Source organism: Delphinapterus leucas, chromosome 12, assembly GCF_059928025.1.
Source record: "Delphinapterus leucas isolate spDelLeu-1000000601 "Yukka" chromosome 12, BTC_Dleu_Yukka2, whole genome shotgun sequence".
In the NCBI taxonomy this organism is placed as follows: Eukaryota; Metazoa; Chordata; class Mammalia; order Artiodactyla; family Monodontidae; genus Delphinapterus; species Delphinapterus leucas.
The window spans coordinates 73,258,365-73,272,695 of NC_143140.1; the positions used below are offsets into that span (position 1 = coordinate 73,258,365).

A 14,331-nucleotide genomic window follows, 5' to 3' on the forward strand; every position below is an offset into this window, starting at 1 on the left:
GGAAGCCCCATTAGCTTTTTTAATTTATTTTTTTTTAAGTTTGGAAAATAGTGAAAGCTTGGCACATTTGCCAAAATTGTCATCTCTTGCTTTATTTCTACTGCCTCTGTATTCTGCAGATTCATGCCTTGTCCTGCAGATTCAGGCTTACTCCTAAATTTCTGAGCTATCAGTGAGTGACTATCCCATGTCATCTGCCACTTTCCTATCGCTTGACCCACTTTCTCCATGTCTTTTTGGAGCTAAAAATGAAATTATTACCTCACTGCAAGAACCATACCTTCTGATCCACCACATTGCACACTTGCTTAAAAATGTGTTAATTTGTTCAAGATTGATTCCTTGTAAACTAGCTTTCCAGAGAGACAGTTGTCCTTTTGAAGAGCCCCATGGAGCTCTAAAGAAATGGAAGGTCAGGATCCAACACCAAAGGTATAGTACATCGGAAAGTTACAGTTATGGGTCTTGGACGTCACAGCTGGATCAAACCGGGGAATATACAGATATCCGTTAACCATGAACGCTGAAGTGAAAGAGTAAGGCTGCAGGCTGGGATTCTGCTATATTATACTGATTTGGGATCCTAGCATCCATGATGCTGAGGGAGGGTAGTATTCCTTAATCCCACAGCTTAAAACCTCATAACAGAGATGTGAGAGTCCTTCCAGGGTCTATAGCCAAGCCTGTTAGATCCCTGAGTGCTGCCTCAGACTGAGTGGCAATGAAGAGCCACACGTCTCCTGCCTGTTCGTTGTCTAGTTGTTGACACTGATTCCTTCACGCCCCTCAATGAAGTAGCCTCCTTTGCCAGCTACATTAAAGATTTTGTATGCTCTGTAACTCACATATCCTTTCAGTGACATATTTTCTATTGTCTCAACCTTCCACCACCTCACTTCACAGTATGAAAAAGAGATCCTTTTGCTTCTCTCAAAAACTTCAAAGACATAAGACACAAGGAAGGTGAGGGCTGAGATATTTGGGCTCAGTAAGAGTCTTATAAGACATGTGGGACTGAGAAATCTCTTAGATCCCAGTATATCCATATAACCAGTGAGGGGTATAACATAGGAGAAGTTCAAAATGTGCCCCATTCATTGCTTGTGCATCTCTAGCACACACAAAAAATACATCTGTTGAATTAATGATGAATGTGAGTGTTTCTATCTTAACTGAAAGGTGAACTTCCTAATGGAAACCCTAAAATGCATAATGCCCAGATTTTCTTGGATGCTTACTTGGTATAAAACTTAATTTCTTCTGAAAAAATTTTCTTATATATTAGACGTTTGTTCTCTTCAAAACATGATAGGTGCCTAGTAAATGTTCAATATTAACTGAATTCCAATACTTTGCTCACTGTTCTATTTGCTTTGTGATTTATTATCCACTTTCCACATCTTCACCCATGTCCTTAGTGCTCATAATAACTATCCCACCACCAGTAGTTTAAAAAAACACAGTCCATGGAATAAAAATTCTGAGTAATCATTACTTTTTGTCATTTTTCTTATTATCCACATCTAATCTATTTCCAAATTCACACTCTGTATGCATAGTATGACATGAATCCATCTACTTCTCTGTAACTCTAGTTACAACATTATAGTTTTTGGTACGATCAACTGACTTTACTGTTACAACAGTCATTTAACTCATCTCCCTGATTAGACTCTTGACTTAACTCCCACAATATAACCCATTCTTTTTTATTTTCCTTTCATGATAAACATGTATTTATTTATTTATCTATTCATTCATTTATTGGCTTAAGGCAACAGATATTTATTTTCACAATTCTGGAGGCTGGGAATTCTGCAATCAGGGTACCAGCATGGTCAGGTTCTGGTAAGAGCCCTCTTTCTGGCTTGTAAATGGTTGCCTCCTTGCTGTATCCTTACATGGTGGAAAGAGAGAGAGAGAGCTGTTAGGCTTTCCTTTCCTATAAGGACACTAATCTAATCATGAGGGCTCCATCCTCATGACTTCATCTGAACCTAAATTACCTTAAAAAGGCCCCACCCCAAGTATCATCACATTTTGAAATAGGGCTTCAGCATATAAATTTTGGAGAGACGTAAGCATCCAGTTCATAGCAGGTAGCTTTTACCAAACAGTTGCAGGTACAGAGAATCTCTGGGTTTGAATTTTAGCTCTGCTACCTGTGTGACCTGGGCCAAGTCATTTAAATGTTTGGAGCCAGCTTCCTCACTTGTAAAATGGGAATACTATTGGTACATATAAACTATCTCAATTTAACTATAATACACATACTTCAAATAAAGGGCAAATATTGTAAGTCCACACTTTCATGAATTTTAACCAAGTGAATTCTTGGTATTACCATCATAGATTATGAAATGAAACATTTGGACTTTCAGATAGTTCAGCTAATGGCCTAAAAACAAATCTTTCCACATAATATCCACAAACTATACAGATCAACTAAAAGAGCAAAAGAAACAACGCACATTCTACACCTTCAGCATAGCTAATGGAGAGAAAACACTAAAGATTAAAAATTAATTTCAGCAGAAAAGGTAATATTGAAACATGATAAAGATAGCACAAAAACAAAATCAAAGATCAGTATCATTTGTAAAAATTTATACAAAAATATACTATAAATATAAGCAAAATAATTTAACACACATTTAAAAAATATGTGCCATCCAAAGTGGATTTATTCCTAGAATGCAAGCTGATTGAATGTTAGAATATCTAGTAACATTGTACACCACTTCAGTAGATCTAAGGGCAAAAGAAAAAATCCATAGATACTGAAAAATGTTTAGCAAAATTCAACATTCAGTGATAATTTTTAAAATACTCAATGAAATAAGAATTTATGGATATTCTTTTTCTGAATATGTATCCTAGTCATAAAGCTATCACCTCACTTATAGGGAATTTTAGAGGCATGGCCACAAAAATCAGGAAAAGAGCAAGATGTCCACTATTGCCATTACTTTTCAACATTGCACTACAGATTTTAGCTAATGAATCAAGTCAATTAGAGTCTTAAGAATAGGAAAAGAAGATCTGAAAATATCTCTTTTTGAAGGTTGTCCTACACTGTGTTTTTCAGGAAGTAAACATAGATGAGGAGATTTGCATTTAGGATGTTTTAGAGGGAGTGTCTTTGCAATTAATACCTGTCAAGGAGCAAAACATGTAGGACTGGTTAGAGGGAAGTGTAGAACTGTGAAGCAACATAGTCCTCAGCTGATTCCATTTCTACAGGGAGTCTTAGAGCCGGGGTGGTGCTTCAGAGATGACCTATCTTTATGCAAAGCGTACTGAGGCTTCATATACCAACATGCAGTAGTCTTTGGATATGGGGTATCACCAAAGAGAGTGTGACTTAGGATAAGGCTTCTCCCTTTAGATGAAAGGAATTCATGGAGTAGGACTCACTGGGAGCCAGCATCTGCCAATACTCCAGCAACTGGAGTACGAATCCTGAAGGGGTAAATCTGAGAGGCATGCCAAAGTATCCACTACACAGATGTGTGATCGTATACCTAGAAAGTCCCAGAGAATGAATGGCTTAACGTAATTCTAAAAATAAAATATTTTAGTAAGGTGGAATGATATAAAATAAACATTTAAAAATCAATAGCCCTTCATATACATAAAAGTGAGATAGAGAATATAATGTAGAGAGTTCCTCATATGAAGTAGTACAAAAGAACTAAAATATTTAGAAATAAATTTAACAAGATGTGCAAAATCTACTTAAATATGGCTATAAACACTCCTGAAAGGTACAAAATAGATTGGAACAAATTAAAAGACTCCTTTGTTCCTGAGTGGGGATCACTCAACATCACAAAGATATCTGTTACCCCTAAGTAGATTTACACATTCAACATAATCTCAATAAAAATAGCAACAAGGCTTTATGGAGTTATAGAAATAAAATAAGCTTAGAAAAATAAATTCTCGAAAAAAGCAAAGAGAACTTTGAAGAAGAAAAGCTAGGAATATTAACACTGACAGATATTTAAATATTACATAAAGCTTCTATAATCAAAGTGATACTGGCATGCTGACAAGCAGATAATAGAAGTTCATTAGAAAATTTTAAAAGGAATCACAAACTTTGGAGTTAAAACAGAATTTAAAAATGAATAGTGCTAGGAAAGCTGGAAGATCATTTGAAAAACAAGATAAAATTTGTACATACATTACACAATACTCAAATCGATCAGAGACCTAGAATGTAACCATACAAGTTTTAGAAGAAAACAGGATGAATTCCTCTATAAATAAGATATTAAAAAAGAAAAGCTTAATTGTGACTTAAAACCAGGCACAATAAAAGATTGATACATTTAAATATATAATTAAGATTACATATAAATCAAAATACCATAAAGATAATCAAAAGACAAATAAGTTGGAGAAAATATTTGCAACATAAACCACAGATAAAGGAATGGCATATATAATTTATAAGGAACTCTTAAAAAGTGAGGAAAAAATTTTAAATACATGATTGAAAAGTTGCTATTTACAAGACAATGATTAATAAAAATAATAAAATTGTTAAACTTTAAAAATGATGTTCAGCTTCAGTCATGATAAGAGAAATGTAAAACATAACTGCACCAAGGTACCATTTCTCCCCTCAGATTGTCAAAGTTGCAACTTTCACAAACATTTTGTTGGTAAAGCTATGGAAAAACAGGCACTAACATTCTGATGAGAATGCAAATTGGTATAACCATATGGAGGAGACTTTGGCAGTATATAAGAAAATCACATTTTTATCATTTTTTACTGGCAGCCTGCTTCTAGGAATCTAGTCGATAGAAGAACACACATGCGCACATATATTCAGTTGGGCATTATTTGCAGTTGCAAAACATTGAAGAATAAACACCTTAAATGCTCATACATAGATGATTCCTTGAAAAAATGGTTCACCTACTCAATGGTGTACTATGCAGATATTAAAACAAAAAATAAGGGTGATCTTTATGAACTGATGTAGAGTGATTTCAAGAAAAGCAAAATACAAGACACTTCTCTTTCTTCTAGCCTTTAGGTAAGAATAAAGGAAAAATATTAAAATATTCATGTAATTGCTTATTTTGTCAAGAGACTCATAGGAAACAGAGATTGGAAACTAAGGAGATTAGTTAGGGAAGGAGGTTGAGGGCTCAGGAAAGAAACGAGCAAATTTTTTTTAGTGTGGCTTTGATTTTTGGAACTCAATGTTTTACCAAAAATATCATATAAAGGGAAGAATTTTTAACATAGAATATGAATAGAAATTTTAAAAATATTTCAAATGAATGAGAACAGAACTAACCTGAATATCCTTGTATATCTATTTTGACTATAGACAAGACTAAAGACTAAAAGAACCGTAAATATTATTAAGCTCTAGCCACTGTGTTCATTTTTTACCATGGTATCAATTTGCCCTTTAAACTGCTTTCTGTGTATGCTAGGAACCAGACAATAAGCAAAACCTGAGAGCCATGTATTTTAACCATGAAATTATATGGAAAGGAGAAGACTTATGGTATTACATTGAGCTGGAGGGGTCAGTTTGATAGGTAGATACAAAAATAGATATAGATATATTTTCTAGCTCACTATGCTGAAAGAGCCTAGAAAAGTAAAACCTTTAGGTGAGGATGAGCACACTCAGGACCACGATATTGCTTTCTAGGTACCATTCTCTGCCAAAAGGAACCATGGCTCCTTGGAATAAATGGCTGATTCCAGAGCAGGGACAGAAAAAGTACAAGAGAAGATTGAAGCATCTTGTGCTGGAAAACAAGTTAATGCTCAAAGAATGATTGAAATATATGAAGAACATATAGGAGTCTTCTTAAAGGGGATTTAAACTGGCCAAATTTGGGGAAATATTAACATCAAAAAAATAATGGGTGAAGATAGTCAAAAGGTACAAACTTTCCGTTATAAGGTGAGTAAGTCCTGGAGCTACAATGCACAGCATGGTGACTCCAGTTAATAACATTGTATTGGATATTTGAAAGCTGCTAAGAGAGTAGATCTTGAAAGTTCTCATCACAAGAAGAGAAATTATGTTGTGTACTTGAAACTCATAAAATGTAACCCATCAGTTTTATCTCAATAAACAATACAATTCAATTCATTTTAAAATAATGATAGTAGTTATTTAATACTACATTTTTTTGAATTTATGAATCTATCCTGATATCAATCAGTAAGAAGGAAAATATTTTCTATACAATAGAATGCCATCCAAAAGTGCAGAAGAAATGATGGTTGATTTAATAGCACTTCTTTTGGTAATGGCAGATTAAAATTATTGGCCTCTTCAGGTCCTTTTCTTCTTTCACGTATTTATTTCCATTTTCTCCCACTTCCCTCCTTCTATAGGTGGACATTTTAATATATTTAATATGTACCTACTTGATTTTTTATTGCTATAACAAATGTAAAATTGTTTTACATGTATTTTTAATTTATGGAAATGCTATTGTTAGAGATCTTATAACTTTTCTTACTTTATTCACCACCATACCTTTAAGCGTTGTCCTTCTTTGTGTGTGTGCGTGTGTGTGTGCAACCTGTGGTTTCCGGCTACTGAATTGTACTCTGTGGTGTGGATTTATTATACTTTATGCATTTTCTTTCCAAGCAATGAACACCTGGTTTACCTGAAATGCTTCATACCACAAATAATGCTGCAATAAGTAAGTATCTTCTTACTCATCCTTGGATAGAGTTCTGTGAGACACTCTTTGAGATATATACTCCAAAGTAGAACTGCTGTGTAACAGTAAATGGGTACATTTAATTTGATGAAATAATGCAAGATTGCCCCACTGAATGCCTCAATATGTCTGTGCTCCTACAAGGGATGCACAAGAATGACCACATCTCCATATCCCCACTAACAGATGGCGATTTTATGTAACTTTCTAGTCTTTAACATTCTAAGAAATGTAAAGTAATGTCATATTGATTTTTTTTGCTTTATTATGCATGAAAAAATACCTTTTTACATTCAAGCAACTGTTACTAAATTAAATATTACATATATATGTATATAATATAAATTAAATATAACAAATATAACATAGTAATTTCTATAATCTAATGTTTTATTCAGTGAAATTAAAGACAACAAAGACAAAAGATCAACTGTACCAATAACATTGTTTTAACCCTTACTTGGGAAGAAATATCTCAATGATGCTTGTTTTCACACAGTGTACAAATAACATTATAGTAATTTTTCATAGAAAAATTCTCTCAACTTTAAGAAAGCTTTAGAGAAGGATAACATTCACCTATATATACACACACACATATATATTTAAGACATATTTAGCTGTATTTAGTGCATAAGTATTTATAACCTAAAGATGTATTTTTGCATACAAATGCTAATGTTTTAACTACAGAAAAACAGAACTTGTACCTGATAAATAAACCAGTATAATATACATAGTTAAAAAGAATCAATTTTTGGATAAGCTTTAAGTCTCTAAGTCTCTATAGAAACACTAGGTTCTCTATTCCCCCAAAAGTGTAAAGCGACTATACCTAATGTGATCATTAACATACACATGCTCTCTCCAAAGGTGGTACAGTCTCCACAAGGAGCAAAGGGATTGTAACAGCCAAGGTTCAATCAGAGAAACAGAACCTTAATAAGTATTATGGAACAAAAAATGTATTATAGAAATGGTGAGAGAAGCAATGGAAAAATGGGTCTGATACAGGGAATTAGAGCATCAGAATCAGTAACCAGTCCTTTGGAGTTCAGACAAGTTTAGTTGCTAGACTGGGACTGTGAAGAAGAGCCGGGATTGGAGAGGGGAGTGGGAGGACAGACCTCTGAGGAAACCTATGGTCTCTTTATCTAATGGAGAGCCTGTACTTCAGCCTTGACAGCAGTCGGGATAAAGAACTCATCACAGAGCCAGGGAAGGCAAGGACAAGCTGCATCTGTCTCTCACTCCCTCTCTAACCAGGAATACTTTCAGAGGGTAATGGTTGCTGTCTTCATTTGTCTTCCAAATCATAAGAACATTATCTCCCCACTCTATTGACAAGAATTCAGAAAAGGGACTTCTAGGAAATGTAGTGGTACTATTATCAAGTTAGCAAAGTACAAAGCTACACATCCATCCCTTGTCCACACACAACTCCTTTAACCATATTTAACTTCCAACTGAAGGCAATAGAAAATCTGTATTCTCATGTAAAAGATGCAATTATTCCTCCTATAACTAAAAGAATAAAAACCCTCTATACAAAAGAAGGTTACAGATGACACCTCAACAATTTTAAATAAATTTAAAAAACTAAATATATATATATATACATATATATATACACACATATATATACAAAGATGCATATATATACATATAAATATAAATATGGGAATATCAAATTAAGAAAGAAATATTCATAATTCATTTCAGTAGTGGGTCAGATGGTGGTATTGATATTTATAATTCCCATCTTCTATCTATTCCATTCTCTCTTTTCCCTTACAGATCACTTGAGCTGGCCATGAATACTTGCCTAGTGGAATGAAGAAAAATTTAATTCCTGAATTAGTAGTCCTGCCTGTTCTGAAATGTAGTAATTCCAAGAGGTAGAGGATTCCTTGTATTACAGACAAACTACTGTGGTCCCCCACTTGTGTAAAAGCAATCCAATTTTCACTTGAAAGTCACAATCAATCATACTAGCCAGCAGATTAACCACCTTCCTTGCTTATTGATTTCATTGTTTTCACTCCTTCTGAAGTTCCAGCTTTCCTCTGTTTTCATTTCCTTTCTATTTGGAGACCAGTTTTAGACTTTTTTTTTTAGAGAAGGTGTTAGTTTTCCTTTCTCTGAGAATCCCTTGATTTTACTTTAATCCCTGGAGGATATTTTTGCTAGATATAGAATTCATAGTTGATAGGTCTTTTCCTTTAGCACTTGAAAAATGTTGTGCCACTTCCTCTGGACTCAGTTGTTTCATATGAGAAATCCATTGTTATTCAAATTAGTGTTTCTCTATATGAAACTGCTCTGTGGTTACTTATAAGATTTCTATTTTGTCTTTAGTTTTCAGAAGTTTAATTAGGATGCATTGGCTTGGATTTCTTTTGGTGTAGCAATATTTAGAGTTTACTCAGCTTCTTGAATCTGTAGGTATATGTCTTCTGTCAAATTTGTGGAATTTTCAGCCATTATTTAATACTTTTCTAGCAGCACATTCTTTCTCCTTTACATTGGGACTCTGATGATATAAATGTTAAATTTATTATTATTGTTCCAGGGGACCCTAAGACTTTGTTCATTACTTTTAAGACTATTTTCTCTCTGTTGTTCAGAATAAGTGAATTCTAATGATCTGTTCTCAAATTCAGTGATTCTGTCTTCTGTAATCTCCACTCTATTGCAATGCTTAACCAGCAAGTTTTGTTTTTTCTTTTTCCTTTTTGTGATATCATATTTTTCAGTTCTATAATTTCTCTTCAATTCTTTTCTTTATGACTTTTATTTCCTTGCTGAGACTTTTTAATTTTTTCATTTGTTTCAAGGCAATTCATAACTATTATTGAAGCAGTATTATGTTGGCTGCTTTAAAACCTGTGTCAAATATCTTGAACAACTGATTCTGTTGATATTGTCATGAGTTAATTTTATTTTTTCATTCAAGTTGTGATCTTCCTGGTGCTTTGTATGACAAATGATTTTCTATATCTGGACATACTGAGTATTGTTAGAAGACACCTAAAGCTATTAAGTTTATTTTAACAGGCTATTGCTCTGTTTGCATTTAGCATATCTCTTTGATGAAAAACTAGGGCAATTCAAAAGAATGCAGGCACCTGTTAAATACAGGAAAGCTGTCAAACTCTTTGATGTAGATAGATATCATAGTAGAAATGAATTTGTAACATGTGACACCTCACACAAGAAAAGGCCTAGTGCCACCTCTATCTGGAAGTGTTTCTCTTAGATATGTCCACCTTGGGACTGGATGTCAATTACACTTTTCAGTACACTTCTCCCCAGCACAAAATCTAAACTTTTCTGCCTACACTTTTGCCTAAAAATAGATATATGAGTAGATTCTGAGTTATTAAGTTTACTATAAATAATTTAAACTGTGTTTCTTGTCAAAATATTTAGAGTTGAAAATTTAGCTATAATGTCTTTGAGGATTATCAATGTAAGATTAGTTTTAGGGAAAACATAATATAAAAATCTATGCATTCTAAATCTAATATGAGAGATTTCTATATATTGTAACACAGTTTTCCTTACCAAAAGACCAGAAATAACTGGATGACCATTAATTGAGGACTCATTAAATAAACTAAATAATATCTAAAGAGTGAAACCCAATGCAGTTGAAATTTAAAAAAAAATGATGAATGTGTTTATGTACTACCATTTATTGGTTCTCCATAAAGTATTGTCCAAGCTGTATATAAGGGCAATGTGAATATTCATGTGTGTGTGTGTTTGCCTAAATGATAAATATGGTAGAATAAATCACAACATTTTAAAAACAATTATCTATAGGTGGAAGAGAGGTGATAGAGATAGAGTTTAGCCATATGTATAATATATTTTTATACATTATATTTTGGGGATATACAAATGTTTTACAGTTATAAAAACAAGATTTAAATTTAAAATTGAAAGCAGAATAAAACAAATGAACAAACATATCAAATTGGTAGCACACAGAGAAGTGTCCCAGATGACTTAAAAACATAGTAATTTGATTAGATATTCTGAGTAAAATTTACTTATAGGACAAACAAAAATGCAGAATATTTTTATCTGTTCTCTATAATCGTAGTTGGTGTATCTGTGTTTTCATCCTGAGAATAAAGAGATTGAGTATGCATTATGTGAAAGCAAATAAGTAATTATACTTGTCTCATTAAGAACTAGAATTTATGAATGAGAGAAAGGTTACAGAGATATAAAATTGATGACTTGGGTAAAATCTCTGTCATTTTTAATTTGTGCTGAGTGAAGAAGTATGAACACCAAATGTATTTTCTCTTTAAAAAAAAGAAGGAAAATATTTTCTAGGTATGGCAATAAAAAATGTTCAGAAATGACCAACCTAGTAGTAGTGAGCAATAATTGGAAGGTAAGTACACAAGATATACATAAGACAACTTGTCATTATAGAAATCAAGGAAAATACAAAGTTATCAGGGAGAACTAAGTCATGTTATAGAGATCTGTATAGAGCTTGAATAATTTCCTTTCATCAGCCAAACACGGAATAATTTGAACATCAATATGAATTATAACTGTAACAGATTAGACCACATCAAATATACTTAAATTCATGAGTTCATAATAATATATGGTTATTAAGTTACTTTGAAATGTATCTACAACAATCTCTCATTCCACATGCTTTTCTTACAATATAACATTCTTTTAGGAAGTGGAGTCTATGTTTCCTTCTGTTGAAACTAGGTGGCCCTTTCTGACTACCTCTATCCATTGAATAGGACCAATGTGATGCTATGTGACTGACTTTCAGGGCTATCCTCAAAATTCCACACAGGACCCTCTTTTTCTCTTTGAATACTTGCTCTGGAGGTAGTCAGTCACCAAGTAAGCATTTTGACTGTTACCATATACTGGGTGGCTTATAAACAACAGAAATTTATTTCTCACAGTCTGGAGGCTAGAAAGTCCAAGATCAAGGCATGAGCAAATTCAGTGTCTGATGAACACCTATTTCTGGGTTCATAGATAGTCGTCTTTTTGCTGTATCCTTACTTGGTGGAAGGAATGAGTGAATTCTCTGGGGTCTCTTTTATCAGGGCACTAATCTTATTCATGAGGGTTCTACCCTTATCACATAATCACTTCTCAAAGGTTCCAACTCCAAAAACCATCACATTGGGGATTAAGTTCCAACATATAAATTTGGGAAGACACAAACATTCAGTCTATAGTGACTACCCTTAAGCTGACATGAAATTCAAACTAGTCCACACGGAAACGTCACATTCACACACAGAGGCAGGTGCCTGGCCGGGCCCCAATTATCTAATCACTTACTGTTCCAGTTACAGCAACTCTTTGACTCCAACAATATTAGAGATCTCAAGCACCAGAACTGCCTAGCTGAGCCCCTCCCTAATTCACAACCCACAGAAATATGACAGTCACTGTTTTAAGCCACTAAGATTTACTGTGTTTTATTCCACGACAGTGGATACCTGGAAGAGTCACATTAGGAAGATGTTAGGGAACCAACACTTGAAAAAAATAAAGTTATAAAAGGAAAAGAATCAAGGATACATACCACATTTTCTATACAAACAATACTTCAGTGTAACCAAATAGTTAATGATGAAAGTTTTACGTCAGAAAAATATTCTGCTAATAAGTGAAAAAGAAGTAATCCAATTTTATAAAAGTGCTTTCAAAAGCTTAGTGTACTGACGTATCTATGCAATGACTATCAATTGCTGATAACCAAGTAACTATATGTTATTTACCTCCTGATGGAATAATGCAACAGGATCTATGCAGAATTCTTACCAAAATTAAAAAAAAACTTTGATATGATAAATCCTCTAAACATGGCTGCAATTTACAGGGACTATAGTAGAGATAGAATAATGATAACTGTGGGAAACTCTATAAAGACAATCAACTCTGTTCTTTCCTAAATAACAAGCAAAGAAAATAGAGCAATGAAAGACAACCTATGGATAAAAACTTACATAATGGGCACATCAACTAGTTTGAACATATGGAACTTATTTGGATATCTGATTCATATATGAAAACAAAAATAAAAATGTTTGAGTTAATTATGAAAATTTTCATATTGAATATGTATTTAGTAATATACAGAGGTTGTAATTCTTATGTATTACATTGATATTGTGTTGTATTTTTTTAAAAGTTTCTATGTTTAACAGATGTATGCTGAAATATTTATGGACTAAATAATATTACACCTGGGATTTGCCCCCAAAAGTTTTGAAGGAGAAGTGGGAGAGTAAAAATAAATTAGCCATAAGTTGATAATTGTTAAAGCTAAGTGACCATGCATGACAGTATTTTACAATATTAGTCTCTCTACTTTTATATATATATATGAAAAATAATAAAATATAATGATGGGTAACCCTCTAAAATGTACATTATCCTCATAGAAAATATTAACTTTCATTGTTACAAATATTATATATACATTCATTGTTGTAAAGATATGCTGATACCCTAAAAGAAATTTGATCTTACTTGGATCTATTTTCCCTTTTGATTAGAGATAGAAAATGAATGCAAATAAAAAAGAAATTCTACATGCAAAAATACAGTTTTTGACCTAGTGCTAATTGGAAGGGGAGTTCATCTGTTCCTGGAAGGTAATTTTTATGATAAATGTCTCCTGTGTTTTTCTCATCTAGGATTCAATGTCTATAGGGAATCAATATCTCAAATTCAGAACATAAACCTTTTTGAAAAAGCAAATAATTTCATACATAATATATACATTATACATATAAATCTGTATATATATATACACACACAATTCTGTGTCTGTGTGGGAATATGCTTTAAAGAAATATAATTTTATAACCCAGCACTATATCTTACATGGAAATTTTGTCTTTATAGTCTTCTAGTTTCATCTGTTTATGTCTTTTCTCTTTTATTAATTGGTCCATTCAATGTTATTTTGATCCAAGTAGACAGTTGGCATATAGAAGTCATCATTTCATTCCAAGCTGGAGATAGTTTGTCTTTGCAACTTAAGTATAATCATCTGTCAGCTTCTATCTCTCTTTTTGGTTTGTGACAATAACTCAGACTTAAGAAAAATCAGGGTTATAACACTTTCCCCAATAAAAGATGTTATTATTTTATATGTTTATATACATCTTTTTATCTTCATCTTATACACTCTTTATAAACATGCAATTGTTGGATACAGAAAACTGTATTCAAACATTAGCATAAATGGGAGAGAAAGAAATCTCCTCACTGCTATTTCATGTGGATTCTGTCAGTGAGTGGCGAGCCCAACTTCCAAGTCTCATAGACTTCAGTTACTCTACCACCTGTACAGTGCTTAGCTCAAGTATTTTATCCCTGCCCCTGGGATTGAGTCATCTCTCTGGAGAGACCCTCAGGAGAGGCCTTGGAGGATTGGATGGTCTTCCTCAGGTATTTATCAGCTTAGCTCCAGGGACAGAAAGATATTGTGCACAATCTAAACAGAGGTCATTCAGAGGTGAGTAAAATTCATTCAAAGGTAAATAAATAGAACATTCTGTGGAAGAAATCATAGTAAAGGGATCTTCAGGGA

At 33.2% G+C, this 14,331-nt stretch overlaps 1 long non-coding RNA gene across 2 annotated transcripts in view; it reads left to right on the forward strand.

Annotated features, from left to right (window-relative positions):
- Positions 1-14,331, forward strand: part of LOC111166338 (uncharacterized) — a 36,455-nt gene that overhangs the window by 20,365 nt on the left and 1,759 nt on the right. Inside the window, exons 2-3 of one of the 2 annotated variants that reach the window (XR_016395240.1) lie at positions 6,647-8,620; positions 13,289-13,387. This is a non-coding gene — a long non-coding RNA (uncharacterized LOC111166338). Of the gene's footprint in view, positions 1-3,897; positions 8,621-13,288; positions 13,388-14,331 lie in introns of those variants that run through there. The other variant, XR_016395239.1, reaches the window with a different exon arrangement.